At 38.9% G+C, this 15,315-nt stretch overlaps 1 protein-coding gene across 1 annotated transcript in view; it reads left to right on the top strand.

Moving 5' to 3' along the window:
* The window catches only part of LOC146775989 (uncharacterized), a 649,670-nt gene extending 634,970 nt beyond the window's left edge, over positions 1-14,700 (top strand). Inside the window, exon 12 of the mRNA XM_085637079.1 lies at positions 14,641-14,700. The gene's annotated coding sequence lies outside the window, so the exon portion shown is untranslated. The remainder of the gene's footprint in view (positions 1-14,640) is intronic.
* Positions 14,701-15,315: the final 615 nt, after the last annotated feature.

Here is a 15,315-nt window from a genome sequence, read left to right as displayed (position 1 = left end):
TGTTTTCACTGTATTCTGAGTGTCTTTTAACATAGCACTGGCTCTAGGACTGGTTAGTCAGACTCAGTTACCACCAGTATCCGTCTGAAAAAGTTGAGGGTACAGGATGATTTTGCAACAAGGCTTGTTTCTGCTCTTCTGTTTGTTCTTTCTGCACGTTATACTTCTTCCTGCACTTTTCTTCGTCTTTGAGGACTTCTATTGCTTCTTTCTGCATTTCTTTTTTTTCTTTCTGTGCGTTTTTCCTTCTTTCTTCACATGTCCTATCTCTGTAGGCATAGCTAGAAATTGGCATTTAAAAAACCTTTGAAATTCACTGAAAAAAACATAGGTTTCAGGCACGTTATAGCTAGGAATTAGCATTTAAAAAACCTTAGAAATTCACTGAAAAAAACCATAGGTTTCAGGGGCGTTATAGTTAGCTGGACTTTTCACTCGTACAAAACCATAGAAATTCCCCTGTTATAGTTAGTTCAGCTAACTATAACTCGCGCGCCCGCAATGCACTGCTGATGACGTCACATATTACATCACTCATGACATGGTCAGTGACATCACTGATGACATCACTGATGACATCATCCTTGTGATAGAGTGGCAGACCTCCTCTCCCCCTAATATAACCTTTGATACACACATTCAAAAATAGAAATTATAATTTTCAAAACAATGGACATACCAATACCAGTTACAACAACCTATTCAGTAATTGTAAGATCCACATCCACATCCACTCATTCACCAACAGTCCTATACAGTCACTCATACATGTACTCACTCATCATATGTACTAATACACCTATACATCCTGTTACACAACGCCACTCATCCATAAAGTTACTCACACACATAGTCACTCATGCTAATAAAGAATCAAACATCTGTTTACCTGCATATACAGTTATACACACACCACCACACCTACTTCTACAGAAACTTACACATACTTAGTCTTTTTAACAATCACTTATAGAAACACATACTTATTCATACAGGAACTCTTTCAATCTCTCACTCTCACATATACTCACTTATATACACCAATAGTCACATATACTAGTTTAAAACATATGTAGTTACTCATAGAGACACTATTGAGACAGTCATTCACTCACTAACACACCCATGCACACACTCATCCACCCATACAGTCCTGCACACATGCTGTCTTCAACACATACAAACAGTGAGTCACTCATTCATGCACCTATGCACTAAGTAATACCCCCCACCGAACCATACAGACATCAGACACTTATACTGATACTCAAAAAACCAACTAATAACCTATATAGACACTCATGTAGCTACCCACCAACCCATGCAGCCACTTATACACAAAGTGAGAGACTGATACAGATATTTACATATTTAAATATTACTCACTAAGCCATGTATTCACTAAGATACACTTAATCAGTCAGTTATACAATCAATTTTTCAAAAACAAATCATCCATTTAGACACTTATATACCCATTTATTCTTCCATCGACCTTGAGATATACATATATAAAACATATGTAATTTTCAGAAAAACACACATTCACTGGATGATGTCATCAGTGATGTCATTTAAGATGTCATCAGTGATGTCATGAGTGATGTCACTGACCATGTCATGAGTGATGTAATATGTGACGTCATCAGCAGTGCATTGCGTGCGCGCGAGTTATAGTTAGCTGAACTAACTCTAACGGGGGAATTTCTATGGTTTTGTACGAGTGAAAAGTCCAGCTAACTATAACGCCCCTGAAACCTATGTTTTTTTCAGTGAATATATATATATATATATATATATATATTCACTGAAAAAACCATAGGTTTCAGACATGTTATAGTTAGCGGAAATTTTACTGATAAAAAAACCAATGAAATTCCCCCGTTATAGTTAGTGCAGGCAACTATAACTCACGCGACCGCAATCCTCTGCTGATGCTAATACTGTATTTAGACACTTATTTGCCCATGTCTTCTTCCATAAATTTTTAGCTATACATATATTAGAAATATTTTTTTTTCATAAAGACACATATGTCATCAGCAGAAGATTGCGGTCGCGTGAGTTATAGTTGCCTGCACTAACTATAACGGGGGAATTTCATTGGTTTTTTATCAGTAAAATTTCTGCTAACTATAACATGTCTGAAACCTATGGTTTTTTCAGTGAATTTGCAAGGTTTTTTAAATGCTAATTCCTAACTATAACGTGTGTGAAACCTATGGTTTTTTCAGTGAATTTGTATGGTTTTTTAAATGCTAAGTTACTTTACGCCATTCGTGGCGTGCACGCCCACTTAACGCAGTTCGTTCCGTGCGCGCACGGTGCACTTCGCGCACCGTGCGCGCACGGTGAGCACGCGGTGCGCTTCGCGCACCGCGCGCCCACTTTACACAGTTCGTGCCATACACGCAAGGTGGGCACGCAGTGCACTACGCGCACCGCGTGCCCACGTTACGCACCGTGCGCACATGGAGGACATATTATGCGCTTCCTTGTGATAGGTAATCTGTTAAATTTAATTTGTAAGTGATGACAATAATATGCCATGCACAGAGTTTTTTTTTTTTTATTAAAATTTTTAGCGTAAGCGCACCGTACGCGTACGGTAAGCGTAATCGGCGAAATTTTCAAAAAATAAAAATTTACCGTTTTTGGCCTTTGAGGACTCAACTAACATGGCTATGTGCATGGGCGCTGTCTAAACAGCCCCTTTATATGTTTTTTGCCTTTATTTACTGCCCCCCCCTCAGAGTGCGAGAGAGAAAATGGCGGCCGCCGCTTCCTGGTTTCGACCGATTCGAATGTTTACTTAGATGTAACAGCCAATCAGAATCGCGCTCGCGCACGCCACCGTACGCGTACGGTAAGTTTACGGTAAGCGTACCGTAAGCTGGCTCAGATATATATATTGATTTAAAGGCTATTTTCTCAGAATCTACTGAACAGATTTACACCAAACCTACAAAAGGCACTTCCTTGACCTGAGGACTACCTCTCTGCCAAATTTCTAGTAATTCTGTTCAGCCGTAAGGGCTGTAGCCCTGTCTAAAGGTCCTATGGAAAAATGCATGGGAAAAACGCGTTTTGGGACCCCCCTTTTATCTCAGCCCCCGCTTGACGAATCCCCCCGAGACTTTCAGGGTAGGAGCGGAGCGTAGCGCCCCACCTATTTTGAAAAATTCGCGAGGATTCGTCGACCGGCGCCAAAGTTATTCAAAATAGAATGTTGCGGATTTCCTATGGAAAAGGGGTCCTAACTATAACTACCTACTGGCGACCGCCAGTAGGTAATATATATATATATATATATATATATATATATACAGAACTCCACTAAAACAAATATATATAGTAGCAGAATTCCAACCACAGGATTTATTAACTACCTTTATCATACATGGTCAAGCTTCATCTGATAAGGGCTATCTAGTGTTGGGGCCTCTGGACTTCAAGGGCTTCATAATACAATCTACCCCCTCACATGTTCTTATCTCCATCTTTGTCATTTTTCATTGCCGGCACGAAATTATTCATGTGGTCTTAGCTTTAATATAATCTTTTTGTTTCCTTTGTGCTGTTACATTATATTACAAAGAACCTACCCAGCCATAAAAAGATCTGTTAATTATAGTGAGTGTATTCTTTTGCATTTTCGTGACTATAATCTAAGAAGAATGTGGGAAAGAGGACAAAGAAGTGCTAATCAAGATTTAAAAATACTCATCTTTCTCAAGGATCAAAGGCATTTGCATTGTTTAAGGTGCAGTATTCTAAGGGATGGTGTATTATCAAATCACATAATGAACATGTGTATGAATGTATAATGTTGTGCTATTATTTTTACCAGAGATTTAGCATTCTAATATCATACTTATTAAAAACTGTCTTTAAAAGTATATCCCATGTAGATTTTCAATATTAAACGAATCCGTAGAGAATGCACTTTATCTGGTTTAAGTGCAGATGTATTTAAATTGATAATTTTATAAAGCAAAACATATTTAATATATTTCAATAACATACCTTACACCTTTCTGTGTCCAAACTTGGTCTCTCAAGTAAATTTAATTCCCAAACAAAAAGTGATTTTGAAAGAAATAACAAAATTAAGACAGGACAGGATGGATTCCCCTCGGGGGGATTAGCATGCATTACAAGTACTGATTGATTGACTGATAGGTTATTTTGTCAATTTATATAGTTTATCTTGAATGTGCAGTATTAACGTGCAAGCTTTAAGGAAATTGAGGTGCATTTATAAAATGAATTGTACAAAGCCATTATATTTACATGTACTAGGCCTCAAATGGCTAAAGTAACACTGCTTGAAAAGCTGATTTGCTTAGAATGCTTAAATGCGCATACAATATTAATTTCTTGTCCAGTAGCTGACATGACTAAAGAATGCAGATATAACAAAAATGTTTAACTCTTGACCTTTCCATGGAAATGCTTTTCATAACAAGTACAAGTTACATGAAATTTTCATATACTTCTGAAGAATGTTTCTCTATAAGCAAACCTTATTGTTAACAATTGATAAGTTTTTGTAACTGAATGGGACATGAAGAGTTCAAACATGTGGATTCAGCATTTCAACTTGCTGTTGACGAATTCGGCTGACATGTATTTTCTTTCCTATGAATGGAGGAAAGGCTGAAATGTTTTAATTTCCTTATATTGATGATACAACTTCTATAAAGACCATTGTTTAGAAATATTAAAATTTTATAGGTTAAGAGTGTAGTCTAAATATGTGATAAAGTGAATCCTAATGAAAAATTGGCCCACATTAAGTCATAACTGCTAAAACATAACAAACTTAACAGTGCTGTCTGAGGACCATTGTATATTTGGTGAGAAGGTGAGGAGTGATCCCTTTCCTAGGAGAACATCAAACACTGATTGGTTGACTGAAGAAGAAAGGAACAAAATGTTGTAAAGCTTCATAAAATGTGTATTCTATAACAAGGTGTGTTCCTAGAGTAGGTTACCCTTACATGCTATTGTCATTTTCCAATTACTCCTATTCCACGCTGTTCTGAGAATCTACTGAGTTTCATACACATCTCTTTATGGGACATTCTGTTTTGATATTTTTGATCTACTGAGCTGATTTAATGCTGAAGCTTTATGCTTTCATCACTCTCTCTCGAACTAGAACTCTTTATGGGTACTGACTGATTCCTTTCTCCCATATTCTTAGAATAGGGGTTCTTTACATTATGGAACATGCTTAATGCATTTTATTCAATGTATTTTATTTTATTTTACAGAGTTTTATATAGTGCAAACTTGACCCGAATCGGGTATCAGAGCGCTTTACATAGCATCAGCTGCATTACATGAAGACACATTCATTTTTTTGTTAGGCACTGGGAGATTAAGTGATTTGCCCAGAATCACAGGATGTTCAGCGTCATTGCCGAAACTCGAACCCAGTTCCCCAGATTCAAGGTCGACTGCCCTAGCCGTTAGGCCAATTCCTCTCCCAATGTATTGCTTATTGATTGATTATCAACTTCTAATAAGATTTAATAACTACACTTGATACATTTATCTTGTGACCTAACAAAGATGATTTAATTATCTTTATTGACTGGAAATAGTAATTGTAATAAAAATTTATCTGATGCATTGTTCTCTTCTCTATAACAATGGCAAAGCTCCATATAGACACTGAGAGGTAATCTGAATGGGAATTAGCCTATGTGATGGTAAACCAGCAACTCCTAAATTAAAATTTGATTTCTGCTCCAGCAACAGCTCCGGTCCTTGCCCCTCTGTCATTTAGCCAAGGGGTTAGGGAAGTTCTTTGTATGAGCAGTGTCTGGTCTATTACCAACTCTTTGCTTAAGCACAGTTGCAGGCTTTTCCCACAAACACACAACACATTAAATGAGAGCAATGGCTTAGTTATCCTTCTTTAACTTGCATGTGGAAGTGATTTATACCCTACTCTGACAGCCTGAGTTTAAGTCCTCATGAGTGGCTGCAGGGAAGTGGTGGGGATCTGCACTTCACAACCCAATGGGCAATCAGCAATTGTATAAATTGTGTTCTATCTCAGATACCACTGTTCCCCTTACTGCAATACAACTAGTGCATAACTATTACACTGTAATGGTCCAACATGCAGAATTATAGATGTTACCCATGAATAACAGGAATGTTCTCCACCAAGGGGTTCTGAGTGGCATTATAGTCAAAACAAGTATATGACACAGAGAAGGTTGCTTTTTAAATTATACATCTTCCTCATCTCTGCTGATAATTCATTCCAATATGGTGAATTGCATAAGCAGTCAAGGCATGCTGGAATTAAGACATTGCAATCATGTTGGAGTGAGCTATGAATTATATAACATTGTCTGAGGCGTTTGAACTAACCCTATCCGCAACGCTCACTATGAAATAGCCCCTGCCCAGGAGTTGCCAACTATATTTCTTAGCATACTATTTGAAACGTTGGAACATTAGTAGAACTTTGTAGCATGAATCCAGCTTTTCAAACATATAACATTAAACATGTTAATTTAATCCATAGACATTCACCTACTTTAGGATCTAGGTGGAGGCTTAGGAGTGACCTCTTAGGGTTAAGTGTTTGAATTAATGTGGCCCTTAACCAACAGGTTAGAATGCCACTAACAATGGCAACATAATGTATTGGTATTTACGTTTCTTTTATGGATTTTTCTTCAACGTTATAATTAGTAAAATTATCAAACATTTTGAGGTATGCATCTGAAACCTTATCTAGTCTGAGCAACGTGTTCCATAAGTATGCTTTACCTCAATCACATACACCATATGACCAGATTCTTATCATACCTGGAGATTATAACCCCGCATTTCAACCACTGGAAATGTCATGGCTTTAGAAGTGTAGCTCAAGGTGCATCTCAGATGACAGGACATACTTACTTATATAAAAAAGTGGAAGCACAGGAGTTACCCATCAACCTTCAAAGGAAACAAGGTTAGATTGAGCAATTTATGTCAGTGCTAACTCGGTTCTATACTAATACACACTTTTGTTTCTGGAACAAATAAAGAGATGATATAATTCTGAATGTGAACAGGTAGCAATTTATGGCAGATTTAAAAATACTATTGAGAGTGATCATAACTAACTGTGTTTATTCCTGCCATGACACTACTTTGAACAATCTGAAAGAAAAAATCTAACCAAGGACACATTACAACCTTCAATACTGAATCTGATATCCCAGAAATATATGTTAAAGTCCTACAAATAATTTCTAGTTCATTTCTTTCCCAAATCTCCTGGCTTGTTATATAAATATAGTTTATCATGAATGTGCAGGATTAATTAATAAACTTGCTAGTATTGTTAATAATAATCCCTAAGAACAACACACCACCAAGCCTGTTTCTAGAAATAAGTTAAGAGTCTACTGGTGAACCCAATTAACTTTCTCGATGGCAGGACAATCACAAGATGATGTTCAGTGACATAGCCCAGCAGCCAAAAGAGCAGAAGAGTGGGTCTGAAGACAGATATTAGACTAGGTAGGATATTTGAGGGATTGTCTAGAGCATCTTCTGAGTTCCCTATCTTTTAAAATGTCAATAATCCCTACCTCTTTCCTACTGAGCTAGCTTTCTTTGATTTTGATTCACTGAACAAACCTTCTGCATGTTCTGCAGCTCTACACTCTCAACCCAACTCCAAGGCAATTGATTTGCAGTAGAAATTGTGTTACCAAGCCATTAATATCTTTGAAAATTTCCAATAAGGGAGGAACGCCCCTTTCATACACTTCCTTTTTTCAAATTGAAAGCATTGAAAAAGACCTTTTGTGAGCTAGAAAGTCTTTTTTCAGCTCTCAAAACGACTTTTGGACACTGTACTAAGGTGTTTTATGGTTGCAAATATAAAAAGCCAGATTCACAAACAACCTCCACAGTCGTGTCGTTGGCTCCACACTTGTGATGGAATCTCCGCAAAGAGAAACTGCAGTGCGGAGATTCTCCCACTGGTGAAAAGACTCCACCACGACTGCTGAGTCTCCACCACAACTGCGGAGGCTGTTTGTGAATTAGGCTCTATGTTTCTTTTGTATTAAGGTGTTTTGCGACTGCATAACTCTCTTTTATATCAAGTCACTTGCCTTTCCCAATCTCTGATTTCCATTGCTCGCCATTTTCTGGCTCTCTACATAGACTCAAATGATTTGGAAAATAGCTAAAAGGAGATATTTTGCCACTGCACAGAACACTCGTTTTAAGTAAAAGCTTTTTTTGGAGGGTTGGTCATTAGCTGGTATGAGTGCAGCAGGTGCCGTGCCAACTGGACCTAGGTTTTGTGAGGGGCAGCCACACCCCAATTAGAACCGTATATTTGGGCTAGATGTATCAGGCATTTTTCTGGTTGGTGCAAATCGGGCCGTTTGCGACCAGTAAAATGCATTTAGGTTTTTATTAATCCAAAATTGCAATTCGGTAACATGTTATCGCATTGCAGTTTGGAATTGCGGATACATACTGATTCGGCATTAGGAAGGGGCGTGTTTAGGGCGTCCCTTCCTAATAACGAATCGCATAAGTATATAAGAATGTTTTGCAGCTGAAATGTGGATGCAAAACATTCGCTTTTTACCACCTACTTGAAGTAGGTGGTAACCCATTCACATATGAGAAGGGACCTAGTTCCCTTTCAAGAATGTTTACAAAAATATTTTTTAAGAGAAAGCAGTTGTCCCACGGACCAATGCCTACACTTAAATAATAAAAATGAAACTTTTAATTTCTTTTTTTTTTTTACATCCTGTTTTCCTTTAAGGAAAACGGGCTGCATTTAAAAAAAAAAAACAATTGCTTTATATAAAAGCATCACAGACATGGTGGCCTGCTGACCCCAGTAGGCCACCATCCCTGTGATGGCTGCGATTCCTAATGGGTCGCAAATTGCGACCTACCTCATTAATATTCATGAGGTCGGTTGATTTGCGACCCAATCGGAATCGCTAAATGAAACTCTATGAATTTCATGCATTAGGAATAGAGATTTCCAAGTAGCAATTAGCAGAGGATTGCAATTAGGTAATCACTATTCCTAATGTTGATACATCTGGCGCTTAATACCTAATCTGGAAATGGTGGCCTTGCTTGCATTAGGGCCAATGGCACACTTGCTGTACCACTTTTGGGGGGCTCTAGTTTGACAGTGATCAAGTTCCATTCCATGGGTGTAGAATAATAACTGAAAATAAGAACAAACGAAAAAATGCCCCATGTAGCAAACAATTTAGGACCACAGAATTTTATCAAATGAAATTCAAAGTGTATCACACGTGATGAGGTAATTGTTCCTAATAAGATTACAATTAGACTCAGAATAGACTGACATCTGTGCAGCTGTCAATAGATATGCAGAACAAATAGCCAGGAAATTGTTTCAAATCATCTTGTCACTCTTTGTTTCAGGGCAACTCGAGCAATGAGAGATTTTCAGACGAAGTAAACCCTTAACAAATGTGTGCATTTACTTCAGAACATTCTGCTTTTCAAAAAGTATTTAGTTTAGTTTTCTGAAGGCTCCGTGGTAAGCTTCTACATCAGTTTTTCACAGAGGTAAGCAAATGGTAGATAAATAAAAACATCACTTAATCTCTATATTACTGATGATAAAGGACCAATTTGTGTTGTTATTCGTCCAGATCTTTTTAGAGAGGACTTGCACTTTAGGAAGTTTGCTAACTTAAATGTACACGTCTGCTTCATGCTTCCTTTTGTGTGACATATTCTAGGCCTGATACATAGATTGGAGAGGAGGATAATTTGGTATTTGTCTGTGTGCATGTTTTCTGTTCCAGAATTGCAGCTTCAGCACGTAGTGTCAACTGGAACAGAAAACCATAGGCGCTTGTCGTAGATAGAGAGAACTGGCCTCTGGACACAATGTTAGGGTCAAGCACACTTATAGGTGGTGGCAACACACAGAATACACATTCTCAGTACAGAGGTACCATCGTACATTTTGTTCTTACATGAGTTGTTCTGCTTTTTCATCTTATTTTGTTTCACCTTCCTTTGGATGCTTTGAGTGGAGAAAAATTGGGAGCCAGACAAGAAATAGTTATACTTTTGTTGGACCCTACTCCATACCAGCACCACAAGTCTCCCACCTCCAATCTGCTGTTGTCCTCTTCTCATACCACCATTTAGCGCAGGAGTGGAATACCACCTAAGTGGACAGGAGAAGCAAGTGAAGTGATGCAAGTTAGTGGTTGAGACTTCCAATTACTGAGGTGAGGTATGGTTTTTGACCCACCATCTAGCCACCTCTAGGTCTATGCTGAAGTGGGACAGACAGACAGAGAATGCTGTGTGCAAGAGACCAAGTGGCAAAGGTGGCTAGAGAGTAAGAGATGCCAAGGGGTAGCTAGGTTGAGTGGGCCAAGCATGACTTAGCATTCTCTCTGAACTCCTTAAAAATGCACTAATCTCAGAATTTTCCAACAAATCAAGGACAAGGAGTCAGTGCAAAACAACTCAGAGAGTACTCAAAGACTTTCTGTCTCTGAGGGAAAGGCCAAGGTTTCCCAGGGTACCCACTGCAATTGGAATGTCAGTCTCAAAAGAACTACAAACCTAGGGTCAGCCAGTTGTCCTTCAAGAGCAGGCAATAATTCAACAAAGAAAGGGCGCTGTCCCTGAAGATGACCAGAGAGAACCAACTCTGAACCACGGAACGAGTACCTCAGTCTTTAAGCAGAAGACTAGCATGATCAATAATGACTTGTTTATCAGGAGAACAGGACCCAAAACCCCATGCACAGTAAATGTACACACATGGTCACACCTAATTAATCAACCGAAGATATGGGACCAGAAAAAACCCATTGGTGGAAACTTACTTTGAAAAGCAAGAGAATCCTTGACGGATGGATGGGTCAGCAGTTAGGAACAAGATACACCATCCTGTAATACCCACCTAGAAGTGAACCACAGGAACTGGAACAACAAGACAGAGACATTTCCAATAACTAAAACACAAATCTTCTATGGGAAAAACACATCCAAGATGCTCTAGCTGTATTTATTGGAGGGTGCACTGCATTCCAAAGACTGCCTGCAATCAATATTCCAAAATATAGAAATTATGGCTGACCTGTAGGATAGAGAAGCAGGCATCAATGTTGCCACCAACACACTATGCCACAATAGGAGGCAAACTGCCTACAACTGCCGGATCTAGTGGAAACAAGACTCCCAGTACCCAACATCAATTTAGATGAGCCACTCCCTAACTTATGACACAGAATAGAATCCTTAGCAAAATAGACAGCACGTCTAACAAGACTAGCAAGAAAATCGGAAAATACTGTAGATACCATAAATGTAAAACAGCAAAAAAATACCAATCTCCTTGGTGATTGCTAAGACCCATGATTAGATAAGTTACTGAATGCATAAAAAATGGCTAATGGCCGTAAGATACGCAGTAACCACGTGTTTAGAATTGTAAAAACCCTTTCAAATAAACCCCACAAAGGAGAAGACAGGTAGACTGTGTGGAATGTACCACAGCACAATGTTTCAACAATTAAAGAAGCCTATTGTACAGAATATTGGAACTCAGAACTAAGGGAAAGATGTACATAGCAATTTTGGTGTGAAAATTGGCCAAATTCGCAGAATCTGTCCTTTTGTGATGGAAAATAGCATTTTCCCATACACCAAACTTTGCGATTTAGTAACCTATTTCCGAATCCCAAAGTGGGTTAGCGAGTCAGTATTAGGAAGGGGGCAAGTTAAGGGCGTCCCTTCCTAATTGTGACACGCAGTGGTATGTGTGAATGTTTTGCGACCGCATTTCGGTCGCAAAACAATAGCATTTTACTACCTACTTCAAACAAGTGATAACCCATTCACAAATGAAAATCGGTTCCCAGGTGACCCATTCTTCTTATTGAATGTATGCAAAAACCATTTGTTTAAGACCTGGCAGTAGTCCAACTGACCACTGCCTACATTTCTAAAATGAAAAGAAAACTTTTCATTTTTGTTTTTGAAACACTTTCCTTTAAGGAAAACAGGCTGCATTTCAAAAACAAAAACATTGTTTATTTAAAAGCAAACACAGACATGGTGGTCTGCTGGCCACAGCAGGTCACCCTCCCATTGTTTTTAGCTATTCCAATGGGTTGCAAATTGCGACCTACCTCATGAATGTTAATAAGGTAGGTCAATTTGCGAGCCAAACACTGTTGAGCATAGCTGTTTTCCATTTTCTAATACTGAATCACAAAAATGTGCCATTAGGTAATTCAAAACTGGAGTCTATATACATCTGGCCCTAAGTAATGAAGGACTAACATAAGCATGTCTTGTTCAACTTGTGGCCAATCACCAACTGGATACCTCAGAAACCAGAACACTCCACTTTGAGAGACCCATGGAACATTTTGCTAACCAATACCTCACCTCTTTTGAAAATGTTTATACTATTTTACCAAAGTGAAAATGCACTATTCTATACAATCGACTAGTACCTCACTTTTGTTGTGAGCCTGTATATGTGATGTGAAGTTAAGCATTGTGCATCCAATTGCCTTTGGAGGAGAGGAATGATTTATGCTAGAGATGTGCTAACAAGGAGGGGTGGAAATGCTTCTTATGTTACAGCTCTCGTCACGAGGAGGGGTGGAAGTGTTTATTCCAGCTGTTCTACCTTAAAGTGGTAGCAGCCTTATTTGTGTTTTAGTACTCTGCCTAAGAGGTATAGGACTACTGCTTGCATTTCCTGAATACTGCTCCTTTTCCCAGGAGTGGTAGTAGTGCTTCTTCTTTTGCTGATGCTATGATTAGGAGGTGGAGTAATTACTCACTTTTATCATATTGTAGAGTATGAATAGCAAAGAACACGACATTGAGAAAAAGAAAGCAAAACCATTCTTTCAAGACAGTTACTTCAGAACTCTTGTTATAGGCCTTGCATTCTCACATCTGCATGGGGGCAATGCTCTGTTCCAATGTATCTTATATGGTGGGGTTGTCATCAAATGTCTGAAGAAATATGATCACATCTTCCCACCCTAACAGAGTGCCTGTGGCACCCCCTGCCGGCCTTCACCTTGTACAAAACCAACTAATTTTGAGCCTCATCCTGAAATGTCCTGTTGCAAAGTGGTTCCAAATTAAGCAGCAATTTTTTATGAATCAGAATTAATTTTGAGAACTGACTTATATACTAATATATTGGCTTACAAAATTCTGAATTCTAGTGGGTAATAATCTGATCTACCTATCAGTATTCATGATATAGTTAATACATTGTAACTCACTGTTTTTGGATATCATCACAAGAATGGTGGCCTACTGGAGTCAGCATAGCACCACATCTGTGATTGCATTTGAAATCAAATCGACTTGTAAGGCAATGGGTTCTGCCCATCAAATCCACACAGATTTTTCACTTTTTAGTCACCTGTTTTTTGACCTTTTAACTGTGTGTGAGCCTCAAAACCGGTGACTCGCCCATGGTAAACTCATGTTAAATGGTCTGCATGTGTTTACCACCAGTGTCTACCTTTTAAGATAATGATGCTGCAACCTAGCAAGGATAAGGGGCATTTGGCTGGTTACACGTTAACACGTGTAATGGCTGTGTGTGGGAGACCTACTGGTGTGTGCAGCCTGGTAGCTGCGCACAGGTAGCCTACGCAGAGGGAACTCTGCAGGATTGGATATTGACCTGGGGTAGGCCTCATAATGTTATTGTACCCTGATAGGGAAAGTTAGTGTGGTTTACTGTCTTGTCTGCTGTGACACCCTATTATACACCTATGTGGAAGACTGCCATAGACTGCAGCTTCGCTTCCCTTTGGCCTACAGAGACCAGTGACGTATCGAACTGGGACTGAATCTGCATGCAAAATCCAAATATGAGAGTTCCAAAAACACATCGGTGCAGCCTATGGGCCATCTAAGATTGTCATATTTCTCTGGCTTAGCTCAGGATCAGAGCTTAGGTCTTTTGTCACCCTGCTGTGCCAAGTAAATTACATTCTCTACAGCACTGAAGCAAAGTGAATCCCTCATTTGCATGGGTCCTCACCCCCATGCAAATGAGGGAAGACCCTCTTATGACAACACTGGTGCTACCTATGTACCAATGCTGTCAGTTTTATCCAAAGTGATGCACAAGCGTCTAAGGACCCATCTGTAATACCATTGGGCCCCAGGGGCACACAAAGCGGCTGCACACGCCAGTTGCGCCTCCGAGGCACAATGTATAACACGGCACCAGGATTTAATCTCACCATTCGGGGTCTTAGGGTGTCTTTACATCCTTTGGGAGCTCTCAATCACAACCAGAAGGCTCATGCATTGAAGACGGTATCCCGATGATGCAGGAATGAAATCGAAAGAGGAACAAAACACAGCAGGTCATTTTTCTGTCTTTCTCATTTTAATTTACTTTACAGCTCAAGACTTTCAAGAATGCTTTCTATGTTATTTCGTTGTGTTGTTTTCTATAATTTCTTAATAGTTGTTCAGATCCCGAAAGCCTTTACTTTACATGCATCACCAGTTGAATATTCGGCAGTTCATTTCTTCAGGTCTTCTTACTTCATTTTTTTGTTTTTCTTTTATGCTTTGCAGATTTCTAATGTCTTCGAATTGGATCCAATTGATGTACCAGCGTCTACCGCACATTTCAGCCAGATGGTAAATATGTTGTACAATGAGTTCCAAATATTGAAAACAGAGTGTTGTGCAACTTCTTTTTGGAGTGAGACTTATTTTCTAGGCAAGGAATTTAAAGCTGCAAACTTGGCTTTTTTCAATTCATTTATTTGTTTGAGCCAAGAGCTAGACAAGTATAGGAATTGATACGATACAATAATAGAGCAAATCAGAAAAAAAGGAAAAGATTTAAAATAAAACAAATTCCAAAACAAAAAGTAGATGTAAAGACTAAACATTTTTTTTGCCAAGTACTTCAGTATGTATCATATTGAAACAGTGGGAGTCTGTTCATAGCCTCAGTTATTAACAGTGATTCGATGTAGTCAATTTCCAAACACAAAAGATGTAAATGGCCACTTTTTTGTTCAAGTCTTCTGACTACCAATTGGGCTCAGCTCTTTGTGGGGTCGAGATAATGTGGAGATAGGTATGTCCTCAGTCATGTATGGAAAGGGTTTCTTAAATGTTACTGGTCTCTACGCGGAAGGAGATGTGACTGTCCGCTGCAGGGGAAAATGTGAATATGGGTTTCATATCTTGGGAAGCTGAGAAACATTATGGATGGGCTTTGTATGAAAGCCTTGATTT

The sequence above is a fragment of the Triturus cristatus genome, chromosome 12, assembly GCF_964204655.1.
Source record: "Triturus cristatus chromosome 12, aTriCri1.1, whole genome shotgun sequence".
Taxonomy (NCBI): Eukaryota; Metazoa; Chordata; class Amphibia; order Caudata; family Salamandridae; genus Triturus; species Triturus cristatus.
Note: the sequence above shows the minus strand (reverse complement) of the source record. Positions and strands in the feature narration are given on the sequence as shown.